Consider the following 12,515-nt stretch of genomic DNA (forward strand, 5'->3'; position numbering starts at 1 on the left):
TCTCACCATATCCCTCCAGGCTTCCGGTCAGGGCAGTATGTTGCATGTCAGAAACAGAAATCTCCCCAGGCCAAGCAGAAACCGTGCACCTCAGACTGGGACTTGAACCCATGTACCGGGACTCAAACCCGGCCAAAACCCAGATTGGGACTTGAACCCACACAGCCGGGACTTGAACCCAGACAAAACCCAGTCTTCCAACTGAGATCACACACCTGGTTTCAGGATTTAATGAAGCTCAGGTTCTTGATATCTCATCGTAGAAAGAACTTTCAAAGGTTGTGCCCTGCCTCCTTCCCTCCTGTTTCAAAATCAAGTCAAAATGGAAGTTTATGGTGAGAATGCAAAGGTATTATGGAAACAAAGCCCAGACAGAACGTATGGGCTTAGAAAGTCACCAGGAATCAGAGTGCCCAGTGCTGTCATCTCTACCTCTGTTTTCTCTCCCAACAGATGACTTTCTTTTTAACCGTCTTGCATATGGTCTAGTAATATACTACGCTCAGCCCCACTTTGACTCTAAAAGTCCCCATGTCTCTCGGCTTGGCTGCCCTTAGTTAACTGGATTCCTCTGTCAATACCCCAGTGATAATTCCCAGAGGAGGGATTAGATGGGTGCAGCCTGGGCCATTCTTCAAGATGACCCTGGCAGCAACCAGACAACTGCAGCTTCACGAGAGACTGACTGAGAACTAGCTAAATGAGCCTTGTCAAGCCTGAGGACCATGAGCAAAAGGGGACCCTTGTGGGTGGGGGAAATGAAACAGGAGGGAGGGAGGCAGGGCACAACCTTTGAAAGAATGACATAGCCCGAGGATATGATATAAACTGATTAGAAGCAAATGGGTGCAAGATGGCGGACAAGTCAACTTCCACTAGACCTTGAGCCTCAGTATATGCTCACATCAGCAAGCTAAATGACACACCCACAGGCGCCATGACAGTTCCAAGACCAACCGTAAGGATCAAAAAGTGGGCGGTGGCCCAATTCCTGGAAATCCCCGCCCCTTCCTGAAATAGCTGGAATACTCCTCCCACTCATTAGCCTATGAAATTACCCACCACTATAAAAACTGACAACCCCATACCCTGGTGCCTTTCTCACCTTCTGAGGTGGCCCACACTCTGTCTGTGGAGTGTTTCTCTCTAAATAAATCCACTTCTTACCTATCACTTTGTCTCTCACTGAATTCTTTCCACGATGAGACATCAAGAACCTGAGCTTCATTAAGTCCTGAAACCAGGTGTGTGATCTCAGTTGGAAGACTGTGGGTTTTGGCCGGGTTCAAGTCCCGGCTGTGTGGGTTCAAGTCCCAATCTCGGTTTTGGCCGGGTTCGAGTGCTGGCCATGCGGGTTCGAGTCCCAGTCTGGGTTTTGGCCGGGTTCCGGTTTTGGCTGGGTTCGAGTCCCGGCATGTGGGTTCAGGTCCCAATCTGAGGTTCACGGTTTCAGAAAGTTTGGTGACACTGTTGTCTGCTGTAATGCCAAAAAGTAGGAAACATACCTCATAAACATGATGATCTGACCAACCTGCCTCTAGTAAAATGCAAAGAAGAGAGAGAAGCTAAAAAGAGGAACTTTTTTGGTTTTCAAGCAGAACGTAGAGGTTATGTCAAAGCCAGTGTTTTCTGGGTTTGAAAATAAAACTACTTCTCACTCCCAGCTTCTCCAGAGGGCAAACTATTCTCAAATTAAAATGGCTTTCCAGCAAAGGATGAGCATTGCATCTTTTGTTAAGAGCTCAGAGAGGTTTAAGAAGGTACCTCATTAACCATTCCAAACAGACAAAATCCTTCTAAAGAGCTTAAGGGTGTGCCTTCCTATCTCAATAAACAACAGGATTTCTAAGATTCTTAAGGGCATTGTCCCACAGTGGTCTGAAAAGGCATCCAAGGTAGAAAAGGACTTAACAGGAGCCAAAAAGATTTGTGTCATGGCTTTTTTCCCCATGCAAGGAACTCCAGTAAAAATCATAAAAATCCTCAGTTTTTTAGAATCAGCTTGAACGAAAAGAGAAGGAGATATATAACAATCTAATACATAGCTTTGAGTTCTGTAGGAACCAAGGCCCCCCACCCAGAAGGAGGATGGTAACTGCATGCTAAGACCCCAGGCTGGTCAGAACCTAAGGAATGATGATATTGACCTTTCCTGACCCTCGTGACTTCAATCAACTCAAGCTTGAGCTCTGTCAACCTTTGCCCCAATTCTAGGCTGAATTCTCTGCTCAAGCCCCTTCATGAATATGTATACACCCTTAGCTTAAAACTTACCCAGTTTTGCTTTGGGGAAGATCCCAGGTGTTCTCCTCACTTACTGCAAGTAATAAATCCTTCCTTCTCCCACTCATTGACTTGGTTGTGTCATTTGGCTTCCACATTCACCAAGAGGTAAACCCAGTTTTCGGGTAACAGGCTGAGCTGCAGAGAAACATTGAATAGAACTGGACCCTAATCAAGGAACCCACAGTACATTTACTGCAGTATTCAGATGCCTAGCCCACAGCTGGATGTTAGGTATGGAAGACAGATAAGTTATCTTTTTACTTCACAGATACTCAGATCAAGCCTCATTCTTGGGCTTCCCTGGTGGCGCAGTGGTTAAGAATCCGCCTGCCAATGCAGGGGACACCGGTTCGAGCCCTGGTCTGGGAAGATCCCACATGCCACAGAGCAACTAAGCCCGTGTGCCACAACTACTGAGCCTGCATGCCACAACTACTGAAGCCCATGCACCTAGAGCCCAAGCTCCGCAACAAGAGGAGCCACTGCAATGAGAAGCCCCATCTCCACAACTAGAGAAAGCCTGCGTGCAGCAACGAAGACCCAATGCAGCCAAAAATAAATAAATAAATAAATTATTTTTAAAAATTCATTAAAAACAAATAAGACTCATTCTTGAAGAGCTGTAACTAAGAAACCACACTCAAGGCACCTCCAGTCATACCTGGAAATGATACCAAAGACGAGATCCTGGACTTCAAGCCTGAACCTGACGGCATGAGAAGTTTGGGAGCGTCTCGTGATGGAACAAGTTCATTTTGCTGAAAGAGGAAAAGAAATAATTTGCGGTCAGAAGCAGACTGTGGCAGTTTTAAAATATGGCCTCCAAATTCTTTGACATTCATGGAATGTCTCCTTCCCCTCAATCTTGGCTTGATCCATAGAAAATAGCAGAAGTGGCCCTGTGCCCATTTCTGACCCAGGCCTTAAGAAATGAGCAGCTTCTACTTCCTTCCGTTTCCTTTTGGATCCCACCTATCACACTTTGAGGGAGCCCAGGCCACAGGGAGAGGCCAAGTGTATGTGTTCCAGCAGATAGTCCCAGGGAGGTCCCAGTCAGCCTCAGGGGCCAGACCTGAGGGTAAGAAAAGCGTTAAGATGACTCCAGCCCTAGCTGATATCCGACCACAACCAGATGACAGACACAGAGAGACACAACTAGCTGAGCCCAGTCAGGTCCCAGAACCACGTGAGGTAATAATTAAATGAATGTTTTGAAGCCACCAAGCTTTGGAGTGATTTGTTACACAGCAATCGATAACCAGAACAAATACTTTCAGTAGTTTATGTAATCTCAAATTGTTTGAATGTGTGACAATGAGCATAAATAACTTTAAAAATTATACGGAGTCACTAGAATAAAAAAATAAATTAAAATTTACTATTAAAATGACACAAGGCTTTGGAATCAGCAAGAACTACATTCAAATCCTGGTCGGCATCTGATGAGTTGTATGACATTAGATAAGTTACCTAGCCTCTCTGATTCCCAGTTCCTTTCTCATTAAAATAGAGTTAGTTAAGAACACCTATCGTATAAGGTTGTTGTGAGGTTTAAAATCAGAGAATAAACGTAAATCCCTCAGCCCAGTGCCTAGTAGTTGCTCAATAAACAGCTCTCATCATTGTTGCCAACATGATGGCTAGCAAGGTCTCTGGTGATGAACAGCCCACCTCTCATGTAAGAGCACTGAAAGTTCTTTTAAGCAGGCTGACCAAGTGCCAGTTTGCCTTGTGCAACACTGGCTGGATGACTGTGGAAATACACATTCCAAATAGGGCTTAGGCATTTGTTTGGTTCCAGATGGAAATCGCTCTCGTACAGTTGCTGTTGGAGATAGGCTCACCTAGACTTGAGCATCAGTGGGTATGAAGGTAAACAGGTGAGAGGAGAACAAGGTAAAGGAGACCGACTTCTATACCATGGACAAGACCAGCGTTGTACACAAGCAGTCAGTTTCTGAAGAGTGGATGGAGGATGTAGTTTGATTTTATGTTAGCTAGTCAATTCAGCTAGTTGAGTGTTAATTAAAAACTGACTTTCACAAAGACCTAAAGTTCATGCCACAGAACATCCAAAGCAAGAGGCGGTGAGGCTCATGACATAAGGAAGCTTGCGATCCAGTTAAGGATCTTAATTCGGTCATTCTTACATTCCTTCACTCATTCCACTACCAGAATGTCTTCCCTTAGCTGGTCTCTTTGCCTCGAGTCCCACCTAACTGCTGTCTTTACCACAGCCCAAGTAAACTTTATAAAATGTGGTTCTAATCCTGACACTCTCAGGCTTTTAAATCTTTGGTGGGTCCCTGTTGTTCTTTGAACAAAGTCTAAACTCTTTAACATGGTTCAGAAAAAAACTTTATGGTCTGGTTTAAAACCCTCCAATGGTATCACATTGCTTCTAGAATGGAATCCAAACTCTTCCCTGTGTCCTACTAAGCCTTGCCTGAACTGGATCCTCTCTGACCTCACTTCTCCCCATGCTCTACCTCCCCTCCCTCATTCCACTCCAGACACTCTGGCCATCTTCTTGTTTCCCCCAGCATGCCTCAGAGCCTTTGCACTTGCTCTCGCCTCTGCTTAGAGCACTCTTTCTTGAGTTCTTTGCACAGCTGATTCCTTCTTAAACCTCCCTAACCATCCAATCTGTTACACACACATCAAAGGGTCAGTTGACTTTCTTAACAGCACTTATCATAAGCTGTAATTATCTCACTTCTTTATCTGTAGACCCCATGAAAGCAGGAATCCTATCAGCCGGGGTCACTGCGATATCCTCAACTCACAGAACAGTGCCTAGTATACAGTGTGTGCTCAAAATTTGTTTTGAATGAATGACTCTCCATTTTCCAGACTTGGAATCCAAAGCTCAGACAGCTCAGGAGACTCACTTAAGCAGCAGAGCTGAGTCTGACTGATTTGGAAGTCCGTGCTCTAGACCAGTGCTGCTCAAAGCAGCTGGTCAGAGAACTATCCGTTACTGGTCCAAGCCTAAGGCAGTGACGGATTGCGCCAAAACAGGGAAGAATACAGTGCTACCTTCATTGAGCATATCTTGCTATGAAAAAAATAGCGGCTGAACTGCAAACAACGTGCTAGTGATGTCGTTGATGTATTACATCCTGTGGCAAGCTCCCTATCGAATTGGTAGCTAATCACAAACAGGTGGTGTCGGCACTCACCTGTGCCCCACACTTAGATTAGCATTAGTCTGGCGACCACACCGTACTCCTTACTCTTCTTCATGCCCTAGCCAATGACTTCCTATGAAGCACCTGCTTTATTCCTGGCTCCTTCTTCCTCTCATCTGTGGGCTGGTGCACAGGAAGTGTCTGATAATTTGTATTGCAGATGAAGAGAATATTGAGAAGGTTTTTTGCTTTCCTTTTTTTTTTTTTTTAATTTATTTATGGCTGTGTTGGGTCTTCGTTTCCGTGCGAGGGCTTTCTCTAGTTGCGGCGAGAGGGGGCCGCTCTTCATCGCAGTGCGCGGGCCTCTCACTGTCGCGGCCTCTTTTGTTGTGGAGCACAGGCTCCAGACACGCAGGCTCAGTAGTTGTGGCTCACGGGCCCAGTTGCTCCGCGGCACGTGGGATCTTCCCAGACCAGGGCTCGAACCCGTGTCCCCTGCATCGGCAGGCAGATTCTCAACCACTGCGCCACCAGGGAAGCCCCTTTTTTTTTTTTTAAATGCAGTTTTTCAAAGCCAGCAAACAAACCTATTTTTTTTTTTTGGATTATTCCCCAGTTTTGGCATTTTCACGAGGCTCCAAGCTCCAGAAAGCTATTATTGCTGGCTAGTTGGCTAAGCTCTCAGTCAGAGTCCTGATTTCCAAAGCAGAACTGTGCAAACTATTTTTATTATACACACTGGCCTCACAGCCTAAGGCAGTGACAGCCTTAAAAATCCTGTGATGCCGGGGCCTGTCCTTATGTGCTCTTAATCTCTTATTATACTGGTGCAGAGCTCCCTAACCAGAATCTGCCCCCATTCTCCATCACCACGGGCTTTCTATCAGTGCTTTCACTTCTAACCTCACCAAATAGCCCCCCTAAACACACACACGCACACACACACACACACACACACAGAAATACCCCATGCCAAGATAGCATGCTAGTAAGAAAGATTTGCTCAGTCATTCAAATATTCAATGAGAGCTTTCTCTGTGTCAGGAACTGTGCTAAGAGTTAAGGATTAAAAAACACAGTCCTTTGGGATCTTTCTGAGCTGAGTCAGGAAGTCAGACGAAATATGACGCAAACAGTGTCATGATGAATGCTATGAACAAAAGTCCTGAAGTTTTCTAAGATGTCAAACAGGCACCCTAATCTAGTCTGCTTGCATACGCTAGTGAGGGCAGAAGAGACATTTAAATGGCGGCTTGAATATCAGCGTGAATGCTTTGTCTCTGCAGGAGTCACCACCAAAGCTGTCACGGCCAGCGACTGTACCAAGCATGTTAGATGCAGGAAGTCATTTCGTCTTCACAAAGACTGAAGGCATGGGAGCCATTTTTATCCTCATTTTACAGATGAGGAAACCAAGACACAGGGAGGAAAAATTACCCCTCCAAAGCTTCACAATCAATCAGAGATCAGGATCTGGTTCTGCTGGATTGTGATGTCTAGTTTTTAACCATTGCACTCTGCTCTAATTTGGTCAAAGCCTTGATAAATAAATACACTTGCGTAGGCGTCCCAGGGCCAGGAAGAGGTCCATCTATAATTAGAGCTGTCCCTGATTAAACAAGGTGTTAGGAAATACACAATGGTTCCCGGGTGCTACGCTCTTCAGTGTTATGTCCATAAAGTACAATGATTCACTCCTACTAAATTGCCTTTGTTGTCAATAATTATTGGTTCTGGAAGTTTCTAGAAGGATGAGTTTCCAGGTTGCATCTGAAGGACTTGAACCCAAACTCATCCAACTTAATCATTTGTGGGCCAACTTCCTGGATCAGACCCCATGCTAGACTTGCGGATACCCAGCAGAATAAGTCACAACCCTAGCCCTCAAAGAGTTCATCTGGTATTGAAGGAGACAGGTGAGTAAATGGATCACTATGTTATGATGCAATGAGTGGTAAACAGAGAAGCATGTACAGGGACCAGAAGTAGCATAGAGGAAAGGAAGTCTTTCCAGGGGAGGGGATTTCTGGGTTGGGTTTTAAAGTATAAATAGGCTTTCAATGGGGACTCAAGAAGAGAGGCTTACACATGCACAAGAGGTAACAGTAATGGGCAGTAGCATGTACTCAGTTTACTATAAGCAGTTTTGTCTTATCAGAGCATATAATAAAGGGTGCAGAGAGGCAAGAGATACAGCTAAAGAGGTTCCCAGCATCCAATCATGGTGGGTCTTATGTCCTAGGATGGGATTTTATCCTGAAGACAATACTGCGGGAGAGGCATGGTTCTAAGCCCTGGAAATGATACAGTCTGGTTTGCTTTTGAGAAAACTCACTCTGGCATCAGTAAGGAGGGCAGATGGGATAAAGTCAGCCAAGAGGCAGGAAGGACCTTTAAGAGTATAAATGTGATATGCAGAGGCTGGTGCTCAGGCGAGAGCAGTGAGGTTAGACAGGAAGGAATAGATGCGAGGACAACAAGAGGACCGGGTGACTGGCTGGCTGTGGATGGCGAGGGGGCGAGAGGAGTCCAGGATGACTCCCAGCTTTCTGTGTTGGGCGAGTGGGTGGATGCTGGTACCATGAGCTGAGGCAGGGCCTTTACGAAAGTGAGTAGGCAAGAGAAGAGGGGGTGGGAGGACGACGAGCTCCTATCTGGACTTGCTGAGGTTAATGAGTCAGGAGGTGGGGATCAGCGGGCAGAGCAGAGCTCCAGAAAGAGGCTCTTCTCTGTTCCCATAGGGAAATACCTGACAGGACTCATTCCTGGGCAGGGCAGGAGTATGTGACACCCAAGCTGTGGGTGCCTCTAAAATGCAAATCGTCAACTACTGAAACAAGCTGACTCCTATAACAAAACATGCGTTGTGTCCTGCATCTGAGGAGAGGATGGCCCTAGAGCAGGGGTCCCCAACCCCTGGGCCAAGGACCAGTACAGGTCCGAGGCCTGTCAGGAACCGGAGGTGAGCGGCGGCTGAGTGAGCAAAGCTTCATCTGCCGCCTGGGTCCCCCTCCCTGCCCCGACTGTGGAAAAACTATCTTCCACGAAACCGGTCCCTGGTGCCAACAAGGTTGGGGACCACTGCCCTAGAGGATCAATAAGGCCAAGGCAGAGCCCTTGATTTCCCACTTATTTATTCCCCATGCCCCCCTTCTTTGTAAGTGACACTACCATACACCCTAGAGCTCAAGCCCAAACCCTAAAACTTACCCTTCAAGCCTCCCTTTCCCTCCCCACATCCACTTCATCTAACTCATCTTCAACCACCACTCTATCTCAAACACCCCGTCACTCGTGATCCCTCATCCTGCGTTGTTATCTTCATAAGCATTTATGCTATCTAAATATACTATCTAATTTATACTACTGAATATAATACTCTACGTTGGTCTACTTGCTTGCTGACTATGTCCCCATTGGAATATAAGCTCCAAGAGGATGGGAGCTTTGTCCTGTTCTTCATCATATCCCTCATCCCTACAACAGTGCCTGGCACACTGTAGGAGCGCCATAAGCCTTTCTTAAATGAAGTTCTCCATCTGAGCACTTCTCTCTCTCTCTCTGCTGCCACCACACGGATTCAAGCCCTCGCACAGTTCCCGGAGGGCTCCCACCACACACTTGGCAACTGATTGCATGTGGGCCAGGAGGGAGGGGGAGGAGTCCGAGGTGACTAGTCTTTACAAGTCCTGGTACCTCTCCAATCCACCCATCTTTCACGAAGCAGCCGGAGTAGCCCTCTAAGATCAAAGATCATGTCACTCGCCTGCTTAAAATCTTCCAGGGGTCCTCAAGGCCCAGCATGCCCACCTCTGCAACTCCACCTCCGATCATTTTACTCCTTGCTCTCTACTCCCCATGCTCTGCTTCTGTCCCTCCACCCAAGTGACCTTCAGTACCAGCCACACCTCTGTCCTCGCCAGCAATCTGCAGGGATCTCTGCTCATACACCACCTCCTCAGAGAAGCCTTCTCTGACCATCTAAACTGAAGTGCAGCCCTCCTCCTCTCCTGCAATCCCAGGTACCCTCCAGCACATCAACCTGATTGCTTCCTTCACATCACTTATCACAGCCTATTCTCGTTTACTGATTTGTTGACTTGATTATTGTTTCTCCCTTTTTTACCTCTCTCTCCCCGGGCATGTATTCCAGGGTCCAGAACATAGTCAAGGCTCAATTATTTGTTGGACAGAACTGTGTTTCCACTTTCATGATGGTGATGGTGATGATGATGATAATGATGATGTCGATGACACTCATACTAATGATGCTCCCCACGGTGAGACGCTGGTTTGATTCCGTGGATTCAAGCACTGACTGGAGCATGTTCTCGACCATCTAATTAGAGACAGAACCCACTGTTACAAGCTTGGTCTTGGCTTTGAAGCTAGAATGTGTGTGTGTCTGTGTGTGTGTGTTTTCTTCATACCAGGAGACCTCATAGTCATCATTAGGTACAATCTACCACCTGTCTCCATGGAGACCCACTCAGTAAAAGCAAAATGAACATGTGTCAGGTCTCCTCTGTCACTCTGCAAGATGGGGAGGATTAACTGTGTTTGGTAGACAATAAATATTGAGACAGGAAGTGCTCAGATCAAGAACTTCTCTTGGACCCTTTAGATGTTCTTTGCAGCTCCTGCACTCACTCTGCCAGGAAGGATTCTGAGGACATGCTAGGGAAGAGAGAAAATGCAGTTAACCAGACCGTGCTGGAGGGAGGGATTAGGGCTGATAGCCAACAGGGGCTGCAGAAGAAAGATTCTGGCCAGAAACTGAAGCATGATGACCTGTCAGTTTCAGTAACACTGGGGAAAACTTGAACTCATCTCCTATTGCTCCTAAAATAGAGACATATGTTAATGAACGTCAATTCAGAGATGGAAGAAATCTCAAACAATTGTTTCATTTTACAGATGTGTAACTTGAACCCAGAGCGGAGAAAGGACTTTCCCAGGGTCATACAGAAATTCCATGACTGATCTAAGGCTAGGATTCTCACTATTTGAAGGTCAGTGTTTTTCTCGCACATGACATCACAGGTGTAAGCCTAACACTGAAGCTAAATTAAACTAAGTTATCCATGTATGGCCACAGAAACTAGCAAAAGCCTGTGTCCAAAACTTACCCAAGGGAATTCCCTGGCGTGGCGGTCCGGTGGTTAGGACTCCACGCTTTCACTGCTATGGGCCCAGGTTCGATCCCTGGTCAGGGAACTAAGATCCCACAAGCCATGCCCCGCGGCCAAAAAAACAAAAACAAAAAACTTACCCAAATTCCTATGGCTCTCATTTCCAGCTCACTTTCCTCTTGGTTCATGGCCAGCCTATTACAAGGCACAGGTATCACTTCCCCTTTGACTTCCAAGCAGATGCTACCAAATGAGGCAGGAAACAACTGAAAGGTATCTGTTGGTAGACAACAGAGTTGCACACGAGACTTAAGCAGCGGGTGAATCACATGAGATAGTGAACACTCTTTGAAGCCATGTCAATCAGAAGTCATGGCTCTCGCTCCAAAAAAATGTGGGAAAACAGGACCATTCAAGAATATCGAGTGTTCTGTGTGGGATGGAATGACTTGGGGAAAAAAAGAGGAAAAGAAGGTTAAGTCTGAAAAGAAGGTTAAGTCTACCACTCAGGGTTCTAAGTTATGGGGTCACATATCTGGGAGCTCAGAAGAATGTTTCTATAAAACATATAAATAAAAATATATTTCTAAATAACAAATGTGGAAACTGAGATCAAAATAACAAAAGATAAGGAACCACAAAGCACCAGACCTCGGGTCCAATCCTATATAATTACCTTGGACAAACAGTCTAGATACTTAATCTTTCTCCCTTATCTTTACAGTAAGGATAACGATGGCGATAAAAACATAGTTATCACTTACTGATCACTATCTCTACGACAGGCAACGAGGTAAGCACTTTATATGCCTTCTTTCAACTCAATCTTCATCTCAATCCCATGAGATGTAGGCATCATCATTCCCAATGAGAATCAGAGAGATGAAGTAATTTGCCCAAATTTATAACCAAATCGCAGAACCAAGATGTGAATTCAAGTTTAAGTTCTTAATCATTATATTTCAATCATTATATTTCAAGCTAGCACTTGTATTGTGCTAGCTCTTTGTTCACACTCCCTAAATGATCGTTTGTGTCCCTTCCGGTTCTTATTCACAATCCTTGTCATATTCTCCACAAAGAAGGTGCAATAAGGCTCAATCCTCCATTGCCAACTCTCAAACCATCCATTGCCAAAGTCACTAAATTCCTGGTCAGCTAATTGGGGGAGGGGAGGCCAGGAGAAGAGCTCCCAGTGCTGTCCCTTCCCATTCCAGCTGGAGAACTCAGAATCTAGCAGGCACAGGAAAAGGAGTGAGAACTGTAGCACCTAATTTTCTTTTCTGGGGATCAATTCCCCTTTGGAAGGAGGGAGCTGGGCCACAGGGCCCCTGAGGGGACCATGGAACCGCGGCAAAGGGCATGTGTTCCGCAAGTGACTTCTCAGTTACTGTCCCATCTTCAAAATGAGTGATAGATAATAATTGCACGCACTTCACAAAGTTAATTAAATCAAATAATTCCCCAAAAGAGCTCAGCAGAGTGCCTGAGACATGGTAAGCATTCAATAAATGTTACCTATTATTGCTATTGCCATTACTATCATCATCATTCCAACTCCAGCATTCGCGGTGTCTCTTAAGCCAGGGGATACCTTCGTGAATGACTTTAATTTACAAATGCATTCACTGGTCTCTCTAAAGAGCGGCTCCAGAGCCCTGTATTTAGCGTTTTCCCTGGCACACTGATCAGGTTTTCTGCTTCCAAAGGAAGTCTGCGCCTTGCAGAACTGCCATGTTAGTAGCAGCAAAGACTTCTCTTCCCCTTTTCTCTCGGCGGCGGTGCGAGGCTTGAGCTCTAGGCTTCGGGAGCCCGCCCACATCAGCCACCATTGGTAGCCCCGTCGCTGGCGTGATTAAGGCCCCTCCCCCTTCTCTCTGGGACCACTCTGAGGCCATCTCCGGAAGCGGAGGGGCCTCGGAGGAGGGCCCGCGATGCATCCTGGGTTTTGTAGTCCATCTGTAAG

Source organism: Balaenoptera musculus, chromosome 3 (assembly GCF_009873245.2).
Source record: "Balaenoptera musculus isolate JJ_BM4_2016_0621 chromosome 3, mBalMus1.pri.v3, whole genome shotgun sequence".
NCBI classification, from domain to species: domain Eukaryota; kingdom Metazoa; phylum Chordata; class Mammalia; order Artiodactyla; family Balaenopteridae; genus Balaenoptera; species Balaenoptera musculus.